The 21,143-nt window shown below is 46.2% G+C and overlaps 1 protein-coding gene across 1 annotated transcript in view; it reads left to right on the top strand.

Annotated features, from left to right (window-relative positions):
• Positions 1 to 235: 235 nt before the first annotated feature.
• The window catches only part of LOC149350353 (uncharacterized), a 57,101-nt gene continuing 36,193 nt past the window's right edge, over positions 236 to 21,143 (top strand). The window contains exon 1 of the transcript XR_016290349.1: positions 236 to 269. The gene's annotated coding sequence lies outside the window, so the exon portion shown is untranslated. The remainder of the gene's footprint in view (positions 270 to 21,143) is intronic.

Here is a 21,143-nt window from a genome sequence, read left to right as displayed (position 1 = left end):
TTCATACCCGTTCAGGCGCGGCGCGCACATATGGGGAGTTTACGCTTTTAAACGTTCCGAGAAAAATTCGCGCTTTGTTGTGAACAAATTCAAAAAGTTGGCATGTCATAATATCACTAAAAATCAGTATAATGCCCTGTAGCGCCACCTGTCGGTCTTATAACAAAATGCGTTTGCAGTGTGGCGTCATCTGTTGACTTTATAAGAAAACGCTTACATAAACAACGTTACCAAGATGGACGTCTCACTCTTCCTCCATGCTTTGGAGCGTAAGTGGCTCTGCATTCTTTCTTAATTTATTCGAACTAGCTTCTTACCTGAGACGAGTATCGACTGCCGTTACTGCAAGATAAGGTGCTCTGCACGCCTGTGAACGCATTTCTTTTTGCGGCCGGAAAGATAAGTACGTTTGGGTCGGAACAGCGATCGCGCCTTGCTGTTGCTTTTTTTTTTTTTTTTTTTGCAGCAGCAGCAGTCAGTTTCTTTTTTTCCAGTGAAAACGTTAGATTGCCTTTTCACTACCTCCAGAGTAAGAGTGATAGGAGGAGGATAGCGATGCAGTTTACAAGGCAAGCACCAGCTTCTGCCGAAAATAGCTGGCGGATCTGTCTGCATGGAGACTCTTGACGTTGAATCGGAATTTGACAGCCTGTTTTCTTTCACAGTATAGCATGGTCTCCTGAAATGCTTCTAGCTGTTTTCTTTCTCAGTAAATCATGGTAAGGCGAGTGCGTCAGTGGCCGATGGTCGTCACATGCCACGGTCCCAGTGCCGTAGGCGACTTCGATGGGACATAAGTTGCACTACAGTGAACTGTAGTTGCACCCAAGTGGAAAGAAAAGTACGTGTATGTGCCCACGAAAGTTTTCGGAACGCCGAAATCACAAAAGCCTCAATTTTCCCTCTACGTAGAGGCCCAGCCTGGCATTAAGAAGTGCATCGTGTTGTTCGCGAAGGAAAGCACGTAGTTCATCCGTCAGTTCGTGGATGCATGCAGAAACTGTTCAGAAAATAAATTTTGTTGTAATTTGCGTGTTCCGAAAACTTGTGTCGGCACCTGTACTTAGCTCCCTGTGACATTGATTGCCACTGTGAGCTGGAAGGAGTGTCCTGCGTCGGCGACTTGTGCACTTTTGTCGCTTTACTTTCAGGGAGCAGAGCTTGCGCTTTTGAAAAGCGCAAAGATTGCGCTACGAAGTGTTTTTTCCTATTGTTGGTTTTTGTTTTGTTTCTTTAATATCTGTGCACGGAAATGTGTAAAGTGCTGCCAGAATCCCTGCAATACCTGTTCAAGCATGAGTTGTTTCTTCAAAATTGGAGCTTTTCGATTTACAGATTCAAATGCAGAAAGGGGCCCAAAGAACAGGAACTAGTTCCTCAAAAGTCAAGCCTTTGCTGGCAGCTGTCAGACACCAGTGCTTGCTGCTTGTGCATTTGGAACGAAGCATTAATAACTGAATAATACAGCTGACAAAGTGCATTGCTTCATAGCAATTTTCGAAAGCAAAGCCAAAAAAGCCAAAGGAAAACAGTTATCGTTGTCTGCTCCAGCTGTGATGGCCTTGCTGTTGAAATCATTGGAAGGAAGCAAGCATAGATGGTGTATGTCTCCACTGGGGACTTGGCAGATCAGTCGTAGTGCAGCACACAGGAACTGTGTTGAAGCGAACACGTCGAATGCCACATGTATGGTTACTTCATTTGGTGAAATTTTTTCCTTAGCAGAAAAAGGTTTGAGAGTTTGGCTGGTGGCACTATTTGTGGAAACCACATGGCAGGGTGAACAGTGAAAATAGAAACAAAAGTGAGAAAGGTAGGCTGTGGTAGCTACGCCGAGGCTTCCTACATAAAGAAGCATTGCTGTTATAGCGTTTGGTTTCAGTTCACATTAAACCCACCCTAGATGAACATAACAGTTGCTCTAGTTTCTTTCCAAGATAACGAGGTCATTGCAATGGCCTCAGCCCATGTGGGCACTGGAAATGTCTTCAAGGCCACGCAGATCCACATTGATATAGCTTGTTTTTTAATAGCCCATGTGTCACTTTGGGACATTAATTTCCAAAATTTGCAGTTTCTTTGAGTTCTAGGTGGCAGAATACTTGGTATGGTATGCTGCAGTACGGTATATGACTTCGGCATCCTGAATTGACGCACGGACTCTGACTGGGGTTTGGATTTTTCTGTGTGAAAAAAAATACTAATAAATTTGTACTAAATTCAGTTTTAACCAAATCCGTGCCACAGCTAGCTGGCTATTGAGTAGGAGTCATACTCGGTGGAAGGAGAAAATGAAAATACTGAAAGCGGGGAGCGTGGTGAGACGGTTGTACCCTTGTACCTTTGAATTAGGTAGTGCAGTAGTGCTTTTTGCGGCATTGTGCCGCTGCCCCCAAGCGAAGTGGTGGGTTTCATCTCCTCGCCATATGTCCTCTGCTAGTGTAGTGCTCTTTGCCGAGTGTCATTGCCTGCTTAGGGCAGATACTTAGTTAGCAGATTTTTGACACTGACATGAAACTATGAATAAATGTCACCAAAAAGTGTCACGTTCTGGCTTCTGTTACAGTTCAGTGGCGGTTCCATATGGCTGCGATCAGCACACACACCATGCGGTGTCTCGCCCTTTCACTCAGCCCAGTGCTACAGCCCAACAGCAGCATCACAACCCAGTTTTTAGAAGTAAATTTCCAGTTGCAATTTTGTCAGACAGTTGGATCAAAGTTAGGAGAACAGAAAGTTGGGCAAGTTGGTTGATATGCATACTGAAAAAATTGCGCAGAAAAAACGAGGACAAAGCAAAGACACGACAAGGACGAGCGCTATCCTAGGATAGACGAGGATAGCGCTCGTCCTGGTCGTGTCTTTGCTTTGTCCCCGTTTTTTCTGCGCAATTTTTTCAGTGTGAATCACAGTTACTTTCCTAGAAAGGAGTTACTTTCCTAAAAAGGGAGTAATTACTCATTCGCATCCGCCCAAGCGCAGGCATACGGCTACAGAGGAAAGCTGTACAGCTTCCTCAGAAACTTAGTAGGTAAAGAAAAATTCATCCTGGTCCGGGGTTCGAACCCGGGGCCACTGGTTCATCAGAGCAGTTACTCTATTAACCGAGCTGACCAAGACGAGAGCAAGTTGACCAATAACTCGTGTTGGTGAAATGTTTAGGGGTCATCGCTAGTCAAGTGTTTGACCAACAATGTTCCCATTTCAAGTTATTGATCAATTCGCTCTTGCGCTACCATATGCTAACTTCGACATAATGGCTAGCGCACAAGGGAGACGCACACAGAAGGAATCCAGACAGGACAAACGCTAGTGTCCTGTTTAGTGACGTTAGTGACAGGATTCCTTCCGTGTGCGCTAGCCATTATGTCGAATTATAGCAACCAACTAGCCCAGTTAAGATTGCCTTGGCATATGCTAATCTTCTCGGTTAGCTCAGCTGGTAGAGTGACTGCTCCGGTGAAGCAGTGGTCCCGGGTTCGAACCCCGGACCAGGAAGAATTTTTCTTTAACTACGAAGTTTCTGAGAAAGCTGTATGGCCTTCCTTTGTAGCCGTATGCCTGCACTTGGGTGGATGCAAATGAGTAACTCCTTCCTTATTACAAATCTACTCCACCTTGGCGTTTCCCTGCACATTTGACCAACAGTTACTTTTCCTAATGCAGAAAGCATCTCTGCAAGGACAGGTGTAATAAGATGCATTGGACATTTAGCATCCAACACAATGTGTGCGCTTAGGTCAGTGCCTAACTTAACTTGAATAATCAAATACTCATTTTGAGAACTTTGGGACAAAGAAGTCACCATCGTCATTGGCATTATTGCAAGCTTCTGTGACTCTCGTGTTGTAGTTGCTTCTTGTGTTCACTTAAAAAGATGATTTCCTGTCACAGCTGTCTTCGCCGCACTCTCTCGGATGTTCATGGAGGAGCAGGACGACGGTCAGGGATTGGCCCGTCCATACAGGCCAAATTTGCTTTATCATCAGTGTCATTCTATGCGTGTGCCAAGGTGTAATCTCAGGGTAAAACACATTGGTTTTGTGCTGCACACTTCACACTAGCCTGCTGGCTCAAATTAACATTGTAAATAGTTAGCAGAGATGCTGTCGAGTGTCAGTGTGAAAAAGGTGGTCTTGTTTCCTGCAGAAATTAGGGATTAGGCACCCAGCTGACTGAACAGGTTGCAAGCATTACTACAATTCCTCACCACGAGGCAGGCCAAGAAACCTGAATCTTGCTTTCAACAGGACAGCTTGCTCATGAAGGTTGTGCAAGCTATCTGGATTTTGGGCTGAACTAGAATTGCGTCTTTGTGCAGAGTTTTGTGGGCAAGCCGGACTTAAGGTGTGCTTTTCAAGTTCTGCAGGCAAACAAAGCCTCAAGGTTGTGCGCAGAGGCACGACAGTTTCTTTGCACACGCAGCTTTGTGAGCAGGCTAAACTTTAGTTTCGGCAATATACATGAATTCGGGCTTTGTGCCTTCTCTGCATGCAACGGCAAGGCGAAGTAATTTTGTCAAGGTGATATTTTGCTTAACCTGATGATTTTTCCAGCTGTGTGCACACAAATATACCGGGTGTTTCAGCGAACACTTTCAAGAATTTTCAAAAATAGGCTTTTTGGGGTGAAAATATAGCTTTTTTGGCATAGTATTACTAGTGTTGGTGGTTTGGTTTGATTTATGGGGTTTAACGTCCCAAAGCGACTCAGGCAATGAGAGATGCCATAGTGAAGGGCTCCGTAAATTTCAACCACCTGGGGTTCTTTAACATGCACTGACATCGCACAGTACACGGGCGTGTAGAATTTCGCCTCCATCGAAATTCGACCGCCGCGGCCAGGATCGAACCCGCGTCTTTCGGGTCAGCAGCCGACCACCATAACCGCTGAGCCACCACGGCGGCTAGTGTTGATGGACGCCAGAAAACCTCTGAAATGTCTTAAGTAGCAAGCTCATTATTTAATATTTAATAATTACTAGTAGAGTTAGACAGTTAGTTGCAGTTATTGAAGCCTGCTCTGTAGTCGCCACACAAGTTTTAAGAATTTCGAAAATGCGATTACCCTCGCCGCTGTGGCTCGACAAAATTTGGCTGCATCGCGGAAAAACCTAAGACATGTGCTTTCAAAAGCATGCAGGCAAAGCAACCCCTCCAGTGTAAGTAACTAGTCGAAAAAAAGCCAAATGTTGTCGAGCCACAGTGCAGAGGGTAATTGTTTTCGAAATTCTAAAAATATATGGCTATTACAAACGACCAACTACAAATCGCTAATTACTACTAGGTACATAGGTCTACTAGTTAAAAAGTCTATTAAAAATTAGAATCAGCCTACTAGTTAAGATGATTCACCCATTTTCTGATATCCATCAATACTGATAATACTATGGCACAAAAGCCATAGTTTTCCCTCAAAAATAAAATTTTGAAAATGTTCACTGAAACACCCGGTATATGCAGCTATCATAAGTTTGTTGCAAAGAGGCACTTTTCACTACACCCTAGAGTGTGCCCTGGAGGCAGCACAGGCTGCGGGAGGGCTGGGCTTTGGCCACATGTACTTCGCCTGACCAAGTTTCACTGAAAGCCTGCTTGATCCCAAAACTGCACACAAGCTAAAAGAACCTGCATTGTGGAACTGTGTGGTTAGATTGGACGCCCTGCAGATATCCGATTCACTTCCACAACACACGGGCACTTTTGCACTGCAGCTCCATTGAAATTGCCTACGCTAGTGTTCACTTCCTTTTCGTTCCTTGTGAAAGCAAACAGCCAGCCTCTCATTCTCCGAGCAATGTGTAGACTATGCCTTCATTGAAATAAAGTTTGTGACAAAGAATTTCTTGTCTTGTTCAAACATAACGAGGTGCCTAGCTCTAAATCACGTAACTTCCTCTTTGCACCCACAAAAGCAATAACGACCTCGATACGGGACCAACATCAAACCCTCAAGTGCGTGCTCTGCTTGGCCCCTTCTTTGGAAACATTCTGCGTTCAAGGTCCTCGCAAACAGTGCTGTGCATGTGAGGAATCTCATGTTGGAGCTCATTCATCAAAACACAAAGTATCTGAAAATTCTTTATTCAACAGCATGTGCACATGCTCAAATGAGCTACAGCAAAGTTGCAAGCAGCTTGCAGCAGACGAGCAAGATCTGCATTGATTTTAAGAAACCAACACGAGCAATAAAGGTGCTCTTGGGGGGCGGGGGGTTTATATGAATAGGTTCAATTGCAGACAGCAGAGCCACAAATTAGGCCCGCAGAAGTAAAATACGCATGGATTGTTTGGTTTTGCAAGACTCGACATCGTAAATCTGCGATGGCCAATGAAAATACTATAATCTGTTAAGGTACCCAAATAATTTTCACTATTGTTTTTGCACATTGTGCGAGTAGTAATCTGATAAAACCGGTACATATTTGTTGTCCAGAGCATGTATCACTGAAGTCGGAAGCAAGCTGACAATGTTTTCTCATCTGCAGCTACAGTGGTGATGTGCCCGACCATCTTTTGCAGCTGTACGTAGTCCAAACAGCAGCCCACACATTTTTTTCGAAGATCACTCGAGATGCATATTACTCAGCCAACGGCACAGCGGAGCTGAAATACAATTGGCTGAAAGCCACTCCACACGCTTTTTACCATACCAACCATGTTGGCTGACCCCTCCTACTCTTCATGGCGACATAAAAAAAATGTGGGAGCCGGGGCGTTTGTAAGAATGTTCGCAGCATGTACACTGAGACTGCAAGAAATCCTGTTTAGTGCACCTTCAAGGCATCGCATGCAAGAACCATAGTCCATAAGAACTGTCAGCTGGATGTGTCTGTGCTGAAATGTTTTTATATTAGTAGCCTGAGCCCAGTGCCATGGTAACAAGAGGCACGGCACACTGGCCATCACTGGCATTGTGTAGAGCTGCACTCATAGAGCTAGTTACCAATTTTAAATATTTTCAAAACAAACATCAACATTCGGACATAACTGGACCCTCGCCCAATCTGCTGTGGTATGGCACGCAGGGTTTTATGCTCGAAAGTTGCACACTGGCAACAAGGAACGCCCTAGTGGAGGGCTGCGGATTAATTTAGACTGAATATACACGTTCCCTGACGTGCACTGACATGTTTCAAGGTCCGATATCAGTGCATACCTCAGTAGACAATTCAGCCAACATTTGTGTCTTGAGGGTAAGCACAGTCCTTGAAAGCACTGAAAGGCTTGTAAAAGGCTTCTGGGATCTGGAGAGCATTGGCATTATAGACCACTCCGGAGGGCCGAATGAGGAAGCGGAAGCGATTGTTCATCAGTTTGAAAGAAACATCAGTGTGAAGAACGGCCGCTACGAAGTTGCCCCTCCTTGGAAAGAAAGCAGTGGACATCTTTGTGACAACCGCTCCCAAGCACTAAAGCGACTGAAGAGCCTGGGAAAAAGAATTCAGCGCACTCCGGAATTCGGCGCGGACTACGAAAGTACAATGCGGAGCTACATAGAGATGGGCTACGCCGAGCGTGTCCACCTGACAAACAAGCCACTGACCCGGTTTATTACATGCCACATCACGCTGTTTTGCGCAGCGACTCAAGAACGACAAAGCTACGCATAGTCTTTGACGCCTCCTCACATGAGAAAGGGTCTTCCTCCCTGAACGAACATTTGGAGAAAGGGCCCTGTCTCCTTGCGGATCTGGTCAAGCTGCTGATCTGTTTTCGACTTCATCCGATTGCTTTGACAGCTGACATTGAAAGGGCATTCTTGCAAATCAGTGTCCGAGAAGAGGACAGAGACTCCCTCTGTTTTCTCTGGTTTAAGGGCTTGCCGACAAACGAGGAACCTGATCCTGAAGTAGAAGAGTGGCGAATGAAGCGTGTGCCGTTCGGCACCAAGGCTAGCCCTTTCCTGCTAAATGCAACTCTGCAATATCACCTTAAGAAAGTTGAGGAGCCAAAGCAAAAGGTAGCTGCGCTCCTGGCGGAGTCATTCTACGTCGACGACCTGTTGGTTGGGGCAGACAATGAAAAGGATGGGGAGGAGATTTTCGCGCAGGCAAACGATATACTTGGAGCTTGCGGAATGAGTCTGCGAAAGTGGTCTTCGAACTCTAGGCGCTTGCAAGATCTATTTGCGTCGCAAGTGGCACTGAATGACTCATCTGGAACAGTAAACATTCTTGGGCTTCTTTGGAATCCTGCAAACGACATAATCACTGTGGCCACCAAGTCTCTCTCAAGCGTCTTGGACAGAGAGAACAACTGTAAAAGACTTGTTCTACAAACAATCGCCAGAATATTTGATCCCCTTGGGCTGCTCGTGCCATTTACCATACAAGCCAAAGCACTCTTTCAGGAATTGTGGCAACGACATATTGGTTGGGATGACAAATTGCCCAGTGATATCGCAAGGAAGTGGGAAGGCTGGAAGTCGGAGCTGATAGACCTTTGTTCACTGACCGTACCTCGATGTGTTGCTCCAGTAGTTCAACCGCAGACTGTACAGTTACACATCTTCTGCGACGCCAGTCAGCGAGCGTACGGGACCTGCGCCTACCTACGACTAGAGGACTACAGCGGATGCGTTCACACGAAACTTCTCTTTGCGAAAGCGAGAGTTTCACCATTGAAAGCTATGACCCTTCCCTGACTTGAACTGATGGGTGCACTGCTAGGTGCTAGAATAGGAAAGTTTCTGGAAGGATGCTTAATGATGCATACCGGCCGGCTGAAAATTATTTTCTGGACAGACTCCAGCATAACCCTTCATTGGTTGAAAGGAAACTGTTGTAACTATGCGTAGCTGCCGCTATTCGTTGGCCTAATCACAAATGATCAGACTTGATCCAGTCGTTGAAACTTAACTCGGTGAATTTATTAACATGTTAAATACAAGAATCAAATGCAAGCAACTACACATCTTTCGGAACGCTCGAGCAGTCAGCGAAGCTAGCTGCTCATCGTTCGGCGTCCGGAGTACAACTGCCTCTCGCTCTCCCCACGCTGTCCAAAGCCCCTTCCAACCACGGCACCTTTGGGGGGGGGGAGGGGCATCGGCGCCCGCGCTCACACAAAGAGCTTCCGCTTTGGATGAGCCGGCACGGCTCCTAACTGATTACTTCGGAAGACCAGAGCGCGAGCCTCTAAACGCCCCCCCCAGGCGCTCCCCGGGCCAGAAGGACATGTGGCGGAAAACGACAAGTGGGAGATGGCACACACAAAACACTAATGGGCGGTAGGGTGAGCCCGTCCTTGACCGTCGCGACGGAAGGTCGCAACACTCCCCCGCCGAATGGGTCAATGACTCATTCTACGCTTCTGACAGCTCAGTCGGGTACAAAGCTGTACAGGCCGTCTAACCACTTTGCCCTTCGGCAGCCGGACTTCGCAAGACCTTATCTTTCCGTCGCGTCCGTGGAACACACGTTACAACGACTCCGCTTTTCCACAGGAGGCGAGGAAAGCTTTCGCGGACCAAAACAATGTCCCCAGGCTTCGTGTTCATGTCCTTCACCAGTTCTAAATGCACAGCACGCGTCACAGCACAAGTGAACAGAACAATGTAGGATTTAACTACACTTGAACCCTCTTTCACGAGGAGTGGGCCCGCAAAATCCACTCCGATGACTTCGAAAGGCTTTGCTTGAGAAGTTCTGTCGGGGGGGAGTTGGTCCGTGTCCAATTCGACGCGGGTGGCACTCAGCCGCCGGCACACAACACAGGAGCGCACTACACTTTTCACCAAATGCCGGCCACGCACTATCCAAAACCCTTCGCGCAGTTGGACGTGCGTGTCCCGCACTCCTGCATGCAACAACTTCCTGTGAGCCTGATGCACTAACAAGACAGTGTATCGGTGCTGCTTCGGTAGGACGACAGGGTGCCGCTCGTCGTAGTCCTTGTCCGCTGAACAGGTGTGATTGTGTATCCGTAGCAACCCGTTGTCATCTCTCTGTAAAACGAAGTCGTTGAGGGTTGAATCACGCGGCGTCCTGTCTCCTTTGGCTACGCGCTGCAGCTCGGTACCGAATGTCGATTTATGTGCCTGCTTCAGCCAATAAAGTTGTGCACGTTCCAATTCAAGAGCCGTTAGGGGACCCGTATGCCTTTGTTTTGTTTGCAGGTTATTTACAAACCGCAGAATCCAACCTGTCACTCGGTTTACGTTAGTTACGGAGCTGAATCGATTCAAGTCTAGGAGTTCGCTTTCTTCTCCGCAGACGGGGTTCGTGGCTTTTACTCCCCTTTGTTCTTCAAGCTCGACAGGAGTGAAACAGTTCAAAACAGGCTCTACCTGTTCATCTGAAACCGTCACTCTTAACACGACTGCATGAGTACAAGTCGCTTCCTGGCAGGAAAATGAAGTTTTGCCTTGCACTGCCCATCCAAACAGTTTCGAGTGCCATTAGCCGAGCGTCCAACTTCTCCATCCTGCCAGTTAGAAATTCCCAGAAGTGATCTGAACCGACCAGAACATCGATCAGGGCAGTGTGGGGATGCTGAAATTCGTCACCCGGTGACAATGAGAGCTCGCGCAGAGTCTTCCTGATCTGCTTGTCGGGACCAGGGATGGCTTGGTCGCATATAGTAGGTACCTCCAAGGCCTCAATTTTACATTCTGTTTTGAGGTCATCTTTTCCGAGTAGACGCACTTCGACGCGTCGGAATGTGCGCTGCTTCTGTACTCCTCCGAAAACTCCAATAGTGAGTATTTCGGTTCCTAGCAGTCGACAACCGAGCCGCCGCGAGCAATCTTCGGAAATCAATCAATCAATCAATCAATCAACTTTATTCAGCATTTTTGTCCTGAAACAGAAAAGAAATGCTAGGGTAGGAGCAAAAAGCCACAAACTCAGTAGCTTGACGAGGCTCCCACCCCTAACTGACAAGGCCAACAGACTGTCACGTTATTACATATATATATATATATATATATACATGTAGGACTTACAACCAGCGAGAAAGAAAGTATGCAATGGAATGTGCAGTAAGACAGGTGCTATATCTGAAATAGTTTTGATGTGAGAAATGAACATGTATCTGTGTTAACTCGTCGCAGACTATTTATACATAATAAGATTACAATTCAACGCACAGAAAATGAAAGAAACATATCTAGCAGGAAAACAAACAAAAAAAAATCGCGTCAGCAGCTCCAAAGGGTCAAATATAATCGGGTGTACACAAGTTCACATAATAGAAGCAGGAAAATAGACGATGATAGAAAGATACAATACATCCGCAGTACAAAAGCAGTTTGTGTCGGAAAAACATAATTAAACTCATATGTCTTCAAGAATAAGGTATTTCTGCCACTTGTATTTGCTAAGGTTATGTATATCTATATTTTTATTTTGTAGGAAATTCAAATATGTAGGCATGTGGTACTGCAGCATGTGCCGACCCTGATTAGTGCGGGAAGAAGGTATAGACCAGTGTTCTCTGTTTCTGAATATGTAGGGCACTTCTAAAGGTCGATGTAAATTACATAAGTTGAGGAAAGCTTCGTTGTTAGTTTGAATACTGTGTTTGTACTTCATAACGAGGTTAAGTTTATGTATGTGGTGTATGGGGAGTACATTAAACGAAGCAAAAAGTTCTCTTGTATGGGCGTCATATGAGGCATTTGCTACATGACGAATTGCTTTCTTTTGTAATAGCATCAATTTGGTAAGGTTGGATTGAGTTGTGTCCGTCCATACAAGACTGCAGTAGTTAATATGGGGAGCGAAAATTGAATTATAAAGGATTAACTTAATTTTAGTCGGAAGCATCGTTCTAAACTTACACAGTACGCCACAAGCTCTTGCCAGGTTTCCCGCCACGCGTTCCACGTGGGCATTCCAGTTTAGATGTTGATTGAACGTCACACCCAATGTTTTTATTTCTTTAACGACTTTTATTTGTTCGGAACCGAGTTTTATGTCAATATCCCGACTGATAACCTTCTGTACAGGAGTAAATAATATGGCTCTTGTTTTAGCAACGTTAATTTGTAAACTATTTATTTCAGTCCATTGAGAGAATTTTTCAAGTGTAACATTTGCGAAATCAGTGAGTTCCTCAATACTGGCTGACTGGAAAAAAATGCTTGTGTCGTCTGCATAAATGATGTAAGATGCAAGTGTGCTGGTGTTTACTATATCATTTATGTAAATATTAAATAAAACCGGTCCGAGTATACTGCCTTGCGGCACACCTGAAGTGACATTTAATAGGGAAGAGTGAGCTTTGTTAATCACGACGCATTGTTTACGGTGGTTTAAATATGACTTGAGAAGGTTACCAGAAACTCCTCGAAATCCATAATGCTCTAACTTTGTAGACAAAATTTTGTGGTCAATTCTGTCGAATGCTTTCGAGAAATCGATCAGAATACCTAGGGTCATTTTGTTATTTTCAAACCCTCTAAGTATTAATTCCTTCTGCGTCAACAAAGCTAATTCAGTGGACATACCTCGACGGAACCCGAATTGCTGGAAATGAAGCTTCTTTGGCTTCCACTGTCAAATAATATTCGAGACATTCGTTTTGCCCTAGCCCCTTTGTTCCAAGCGGTCACCGTCGGCATTAGAACACTTTGTTTGGGGCGATTCTCCTCAGCTTCGGAAGCATGCAGGATGACTCCTCCAACTCTTTCGGTAGCTCCCTCTCCTTTCGATGAGTTATTAATGAAGGCGGGATCGCACATGGAGGTCGCATGCCTTCGTGTGCATTTTTTACAGATCAATCTAACTCTGCAATTCTTGGATATATGCCCTTGCTTCGTGCAGCGAAAGCATCTGCCTTTGGACGTTAAAATTGCTTTCTTCTGCTTTACATCCAGATCTGAATCGCAATCTTCCCCTCCGTGATTGCTTGATCCGCAGATTGGGCAGGAGATGTTTGATGCTGAGCTATGCAAAACTGCGGCCAAGGAAGGTCGAATGCTCCCTCTTGATTCTTCCTTTGGCCCGTGAAAATGAGACGCTGGCTTACCGGATGCAGTGTCAGGTCGATGCTCGAAGGCTTTCTCGCGGCTCTCCAACTCCAATCTGAAGAACCGAAGTAGAGATTTCAGTGGTGTCTGGCTGACCGTCGCTGTTGCTGAGGACGTCGTGGACCGGGCACATTCTTCTGCCGTTGTCGATGACGTTGTACTCGGAGCATGTTGGTCCTCTGCGTGCGCGCGGTGATAGGCGAGGACGAGCTCCCTTGGAAGTGCACGAAGCAGGACGGGATACAGCATCGCGTTGTAACTGTCGTCGCCAACACCTAACGCTCTCAAGCCTCGCATACGCACTTGCACGTCGTCGTAGAGCCGCCATAAGTCACGTACTTTTTCCGCAGACATTACACCCCGGATATCGATGAGCCCCTGCATGTGCTCCTGTATCAAGGCCGAATCGCTGCTTGAGGATTTCGATGGCATCGGTATAGCACTCAGCTGTAGCTTGAAGTCCGGCGATGGCGGCTTCAGCTTCTCCAGAAAGCAGTGACTTTAGGTAGTTAAAGCGGTCAACAGGGGAGAGGTCCGGATTCGTATGAATTGCTGGCTCAAACTGCTGCCAGAACGGCTGCCAATTTTTTCTTCTTCCGTCGAATTTCGAAAGTTCTAATTTCGGAAGTTTTATCTTGTGATGTGCGGAAGTCGTAGAGGTGGTCGCTGATTCCTTCCAGCTTTCAGGATTTTTCTTGAGTCTTAATCTGCAGATGCTAGTGGCAATCTTGTCCGTATACTCAAGAACCTGTTCAAACTCAGCGTCTGCGTCGTCATCTTTGATATGTGGCTCGATCGCGGAGTCCACATCGAGCTGCCGTTGCACCAATTGTAAGCGCTCGAGAAGAACGCTCACCTTTTCGATGTCGGGTGCTGTCTCGGCGGCCAAGATGTCGTCGGCTTCTTTAGTGAGACGCGTCGCTGATGCTCTGACAGCCTTCCTCTTCTTCTTCAGCACCTCCATCTTTTCGTTGTCGTTGGGGTCCGGTCGATGTAAGAAATCCGTTCCCGGGTTTCGGCATCAGAACTTTTGTTGTAACTATGCGTAGCTGCCGCTATTCGTTGGCCTAACCACAAATGATCAGACTTGATCCAGTCGTTGAAACTTAACTCGGTGAATTTATTAACATGTTAAATACAAGAATCAAATGCAAGCAACTACACATCTCTCGGAACGCTCGAGCAGTCAGCGAAGCTAGCTGCTCGTCGTTCGGCGTCCGGAGTACAACTGCCTCTCGCTCTCCCCATGCTGTCCAAAGCCCCTTCCAACCACGGCACCTTTGGGGGGGGGGGCATCGGTGCCCGCGCTCACACAAAGAGCTTCCGCTTTGGGTGAGCCGGCACGGCTCCTAACTGATTACTTCGGAAGACCAGAGCGCGAGCCTCTAAACGCCCCCCCAGGCGCTCCCCGGGCCAGAAGGACATGTGGCGGAAAACGACAAGTGGGAGATGGCACACACAAAACACTAATGGGCGATAGGGTGAGCCCGTCTTTGACCGTCGCGACGGAAGGTCGCAACAGAAACCCTTTGCAGTGGAACCAGTTTGTGCGAAACAGAGTGACCGAGGTTCAGACCTGCACGGAGAAAGACCAATGGAGGCACTGCCCCGGTTCACAGAACCCCGCAGATCGTGTGACTCCGCCCGTGTAGCAAGGCGAGCCTCCCGCTCTTCCGGCGTTTCAGCAGCTTGTTGAGCCCTACGTCTCGCATTTATTCGCTGCTTCTCGACCAATTTCCATGCCACCACTTCAGCATCGTCTTCCATGGCCACCTGCGCTCATCTCACAGCACTCCTACATATATACCGACAGAGTCACAGCAGCTCCGACCACAGCCGCGCATGCGCAGAAGCGCGCGGCAGCAGCTAAAGGCCAACCGGCAGAGCCGCAGCGGCATGCGCCTCTCCTGTGACGTCACGCAGTTCGCGCATGCGCACCTGTGGCTTTTTCTGACGACAGGGCCCACGCTAGCCTCGATGTTGACTAGCCTAGTGAAGCTTTTTGCTTCAAAAGTTACCGAGGACACTTCAGACTACTTACGTTCTGTGAAGGTGAAAGCACTGACTTCTTAATCCACCCACAAATCTACTGTAATCCACCCTTAATCCACCACAATCCCAGTAATTTGAGTTAATCCCACATAATTTATCTGTAATCTATCACAATCCAGTGTAATTCAATTTAATTCACCCTAGTGCAACATAATCTAATGTAATCCACCCTAATCCAACTTGTCTGCTTATGTAATGCTGGTGATGTCATGAGGTCACGCAGGTTTTCGGACCGTCTGGCGTGGACAACACCCTCTTTAACAACACCCTGCATACACGTACAGACGCCACCGGCTTTTCTCGTAATACAGCTCAAGAACGAAGCGGCGAATCCCCCTCTAAGGACCCCCCCCTCCAACCAATGGCACTGGCCTACTGAGATGACCTCGCGATCAACCACATCGCACCTACAAGTACCACTTGGAGTGCCCTCTCCAAGTTCATCCGCTCGCACAAATAGTTCCTGAAGACGCTGTTATTTCCAGCGAGAATATATGTTTGGTGACCATGTTATGTGCCTGCTAGAGTTCAACACAAAAAGGACTGACTTAATTTATAACAGAATTATTGTGTTAACAATAGGGGTGTGCGAATATCAAATTCTTCGAATACGAATCGAATACGAATACTTGGCTCCGAATATCGAATAATCAAGGACAGACACATTTAACCACTACAAAACATTTATTTGAGCACCCAAGAACATCACAGTTCAACTATTGATGATTAAATGAACACAAAAGGTATGTGTGGCTGCACAAAAAGTATCAGTCTCGAACATTATTCTTAGAAGAGTGGAAATATCAGAGAAGATGGCTGGTACACAGCATTGGTTAAGGCTAGCTTGCCATCAGCACGAACACGCGTTGCTGGGATGAACATAAAAGGTTGTCGTGAAGGAAAACCCGCTGCTCCACATTGCCAGGCAGAAGTAGTTCCCTTCTAGCTGAGCCGCCGCGGTGGCTCAGCGGTTATGGTGCTCGGCTGCTGACCCAAAGGACGCGGGTTCGATCCCGGCCGCGGCGGCTAGAATTTCTTTGGAGGAGAAATTCTAGAGGCCCGTGTACTGTGCGATGTCAGTGCACTTTAAAGAACCCCAGGTGGTCGAAATTCCCGGAGCCCTCCACTACGGCGTCTCTCATAGCCTTTGTCGCTTTGGGACGTTAAACCCCATAAACCAACCAACCTTCTAGCTGAAACGACTCCTCCAGCCACAGAAAATGCCCTCTCACTTGGCACTGAACTGGCACGTATTGCAAGGTACTTCGTGCACAGCTCTGACTATACCAGCTTCGCAGGTATAGCCACAAAGAAGCTCACCAGCGCAGTCAGCTACGGCATGGCCCTTGGAGGAAGGAATGCGCATTGCTGTGGGCGCCGCCTTGTTGTTATGTCTCTGTCAATAGGGCTTGCGGACCGAAATGAACGCCGGTGCTCACAATGAATATTCGGCTAGATACGAATATTCGCGTCGGGTCGAATATTCGAGACAACAAGAATACCTGGATTTCGAATCGAATACGAATACTAAAAATATAATATTCGAATTATATTCGAAAATTTCGAATATTCGCACACCCCTAGTTAACAAAGAAAAAGTAATGCAAGTATGAACGAATGCATGATGTTGTGACAGTTGAGCATACGGCGGACAGCCGCAGGCTATGACATGGTAAAAAATTAGGACGCTTAAGCTTCGCCTTAAGGGACACATGATAGCACCTTTTCCTTCTTTTTTGTTATTTTTTAAATTACTATAACATTAGCACGCATCCCCGACACAATTTATTGTCATACACACCACAACGCGTTCACTCTAACACGCTTGAACCAACGACCCCTTGTGGCCGATTCAGATTCGACTTGCGAAGGCCATTGATAACATGCGCCAAGATTTTTGTTTGCAGTCTAGGAACGTGCAAACGTTGGGGATGTATTGCTTAAGGGCATTATACTATGCTACAAAGAGTCCCATACAAGGCGGATCGTAAACCATGAACTTACCAAACCGATTCTACTAATCTCGTCTGTCCGGCATGTAGGTTGTCCATTATCACCTCCGTTATTAGCTTTCTATCTCAAACCCTTGTGCTTAGTCTAATCACATCCAAAACTATTCAAGGATTCTCACTTGATCAGTCGGAAATTAGGATTTTAGCCTATGCTGATGACGTTGCCCTTTTCTGTTCTGATAACTTGAGTGTGCTTGAAGCTTTGCATTAAGCAGCACAGTTCCATGACTTCTCTGGTGCGGCTCTAAATTTGGAAAGATCTTAAGGATTCTGCTTGGGTTACTGGGGCATGAAACCTAATTGTTTTTGCGGCACAAGCTGGGACTCCGATTCCCTACAGTATCTTGGGGTTCCTCTTCATCAGGTCCAGAATAATGGGTCTTATTTGGGAGTCACAAATTCTTTCTGTGAGGCATCAAACGCAGGCGGGGTTAAGTCGGGAGCTTTTGATTTTTGCTCGTGCACAAGTGTGCATCGTCTTGGTTGCAAAGCTTGTCTATGCATTGCAAGTGATGCGCTGTGCGAGGAAGAAGGTACAAGCTCTCCACAGACTCCATGTTTTGCGCTCTCAATGGGAGCATATGTGTAGAGAAAATTTTTATCCTTGTCTCGAGTCTGTAGGTTTCCTGTAGGAGTTAGCTGATGCTTTTGATTTCTTGACTGTTCGCTTCTGGTTGCAATATTTATGCGGCCTGTCAGAAGGAAGATGACAAAAGAACCAATAGAATCTCTATTCCCTGTGCCCGTGTATCAGCAGCCTTACCTTGAGTAGGGTGTATTGCTTGGCAAGTTGGTTTGACATATTCAAATATGCAGCGCTGGCAGACGATGGACGAAGAGAGGACAAGACACACTGGAGTTGCGCTAAACTATCAATTTTGATGTCAAAGGGAGACGATCCGCTGACATTTGCAATTCTTTACCACGATATGTTGACAGCGATTCTGTATCTAGCTTTGTCACTAAATTAGAATCTTTCTTCCATTCTGTTCCGTACCTTGAAAGTGTGTTCGTTCCTTCAAGCCTTTGTCGAATTATGTGTTTGAGTATAACAATGATGCGCTAATATTCTGTACAAAGTGACACACATTGAGGATACCCCTGTAACCCACTCCCTGCATGGGCCTGTCAAAGCTCATACTATTGCTAAATAAGTAAAAAAAATAATATTAGTGATGCTAACACTATGTCAATAAATATAGCCAGCACATAGTGAAAGCTATGTCCAGCACAAGTGTCTGTGATAGCATAGTGCCAACTGTGACAGCTCATCGCTTGCTGTCCATGCATATTTTAGCCGAAGCCTTCACAGCAGAGGGTTTGCTTTTGAGCCATGCAGTGAACACTGAAGGCACCCATAATGCTGTAAAGTTCTGCAATGCAAGAGAATCTTGTCCTAGCTTCCCCGCCTTTCAAGGCGCTTTTCAGCTTTAAGGTTGCAGTGAACGCTTAACATGCGACTCAAAAGGAGACAATGACAGTACAATTGTAACCACTGTAAAAACTCAGGATGTGCTGCTGTAGTTTAAGGTAAAAATAAAGCCAATGTTAAGGGGAATTGATCTATGAGATGCGAGAGGTAAAAATGAGTACTGGCGAAATGTAAAAGTTTATGGTTTATGGGGGTTTAACGTCCCAAAGCGACTCGGGCTATAAGGGACACCGTAGGGAAGGGCTATGTAATCCAAAAGTGTAGAGACGTGCTGTCATAACAAAGGTATAAGTCCAGTATGTTTTGCTTAAGTATCATTCATTTGGTCGCTGAGTATGGGCTGCAGATCTGATCCCAGTCTTTGCAGCCATACTTCAGTCACAGTGCAATGCAAAATGATCTCAGTACCACATGATGTTGGTGCATAATAAAGACCTGGGGTTGTTGACATCAATTTGCTTTCTACCTCTCGTAGCCACAGTTCTGCTTCAGGATAATAAACACCTTCAGAATATGGCAAGTGCTCATTAATATGCACTAGTTACTCATTTCATGCACGAGACGAGTAATGCCACTGGTCCCATGCTGGCTCAGAGGAACGTTTAATGCATTCTTTAGCATAGTATCCACAGCACTTACCTCAACAATGCAAGGACAACGACCTCTAACGCCTCATCAACGGATGAAAATGGTGTACGATAGCCGTGTTTGCTTTCCCATGAGGAATCTGGATCACTTGAATAGTGCAGCTGAATAGAGAATTTACAAGAACTGACCAAAAAATCCGAATGAGCATTCATGCAAAATACAAGTTCAAAGTACTTCCATGATGCACGCAGAAGATACGAGGTGCACACTGAGAGAAGAAGGTAAACTGAGTTGATACAAAGCACTTCAAACTGATATTTAGTTCACTGACACTGTGTATAAGTACACAGCTGCTACCAAAATACAGCAGATAAACAAAAAACAAAACTAGCATACACATTGAAGAGTGCACTACCTTAGGTTCTCTCTTTTTTTCTGATATAAACTCTTACACACCATGCCAATGAAACAGTTATACTTCTTAGGCTGTTCTGTGCATCATCTTTCGTTCCTGCTTCACTGTGTACCTTGGGTCACATTGTATTCTTCATGCTGCTTCTGAACCAACTATTCTGCTTTAATGCTGTGTAAAGTGGTGCTTTTAAGCTGAGTCTTCTTCCTGAAAAATAGTTGTTACCCTGGAAGCTTTTCGTAGCCAGCTTGCCGGCATGATGCAACACTTACTCCTTTGAGAACAGTACGATTTTTTAGTGGAGAGCTGTGAAATGTGCTCATGAAGATAAAAAAGGAAATCTTTCGTTGCTAGAATCAGTTTCGAACTTCATGCATGAGATCAGGGTGTCGAACCGGCATTTTTTCGGGTTCGGTTCGGGTTCGGGTTCACGCCTTTCGGGTTCAGTTCCGGGTTCGGCTCCAGAGGGCCATTTCGTTCCGGTTCGAACCGGTTCGGAACGTCCCGAACCGGTTCAAACGGGTTCAGGACAAAAAAAAAATTGAACGCAGATGAGTTTGTCAACCCTGCTATGCGTTTTCATTTTTCCGGCACATTGGTATACATAATAAAAAATGCAAATATCTGTTTACAAGAACATAAAACTGGGCTAGCTGGTAAGAGTTCATGCTTAAGCAGCGCAATAAACAGGACAAAGGAAGACTGGAGACGACACAGACGCTGACTAACAACTGGTTGTTACATTCTAGGAGAAGTGTATGAAGGCGCAGGACACAGTGAACAATGCAAAAAAAGAAGAACAAAGATTAAACGTAAAAAAACATACTGCGCATGCCCATCATAGTCGAGTCATGACATCTTTTTCAACGAAATACGAAGACTATATTCCATAGTAGACAGCAATTCCCTATCTTCTGGACCTCACACAGTTGTATGATAAGCGAGCTGATGAGTGTGTTGCCTCACCATCTATCAATTTGGTAGATAAGGAGTAAGGCTTTCTTGGCAACCGTGTGAGGTCCAGGAGATAGCGGATTGCTGTCTATTATGGAAGATAGTCTTAGAATTTCGTTGAAAAAAACGTCATAACTCAACTGTGGTGTGCATGTGCAGTATGGTTTTATGCGAAGCATACTAATTTAGCTACCACTTCAGCCCTTCACCGTGGTTATGCGCCTCCAAATCACGTGATACATGACGTCACACCACGTGACACGATGACGTCACGACAGTAGAGAAACGGGGGCCCACCTCGCGCCGTCGCTGTGGTTGTGCGCCTCCAAATCACGTGATACATGACGTCACACCACGTGACACGATGACGTCACGACAGTGGAGAAACGGGGGCCCACCTCTCGCCGTCGCTGTGGTTGTGCGCCTCCAAATCACGTGATACATGACGTCACACCACGCGACACGATGACGTCATGACAGTGGAGAAACGGGGGCCCACCTCGCGCCGTCGCTGTGGTTGTGCGCCTCCAAATCACGTGACACGATGATGCCACACCACGTGACACGATGACGTCACGACAGTGGAGAAACGGGGGCCCACCTCGCGCCGTCGCTGTGGTTGTGCGCCTCCAAATTACGCGACACGATGATGCTTCGCATTCTCCAGGCTTAACCAAGTTAAGCCTCAGACATTTTTTAAGTTTTAACCTTTGTTCTT

Source organism: Amblyomma mixtum, chromosome 3 (assembly GCF_055824585.1).
Source record: "Amblyomma mixtum isolate Tamu chromosome 3, ASM5582458v1, whole genome shotgun sequence".
Lineage (NCBI taxonomy): Eukaryota > Metazoa > Arthropoda > Arachnida > Ixodida > Ixodidae > Amblyomma > Amblyomma mixtum.
This window is presented reverse-complemented; position numbering and strand designations above follow the sequence as displayed.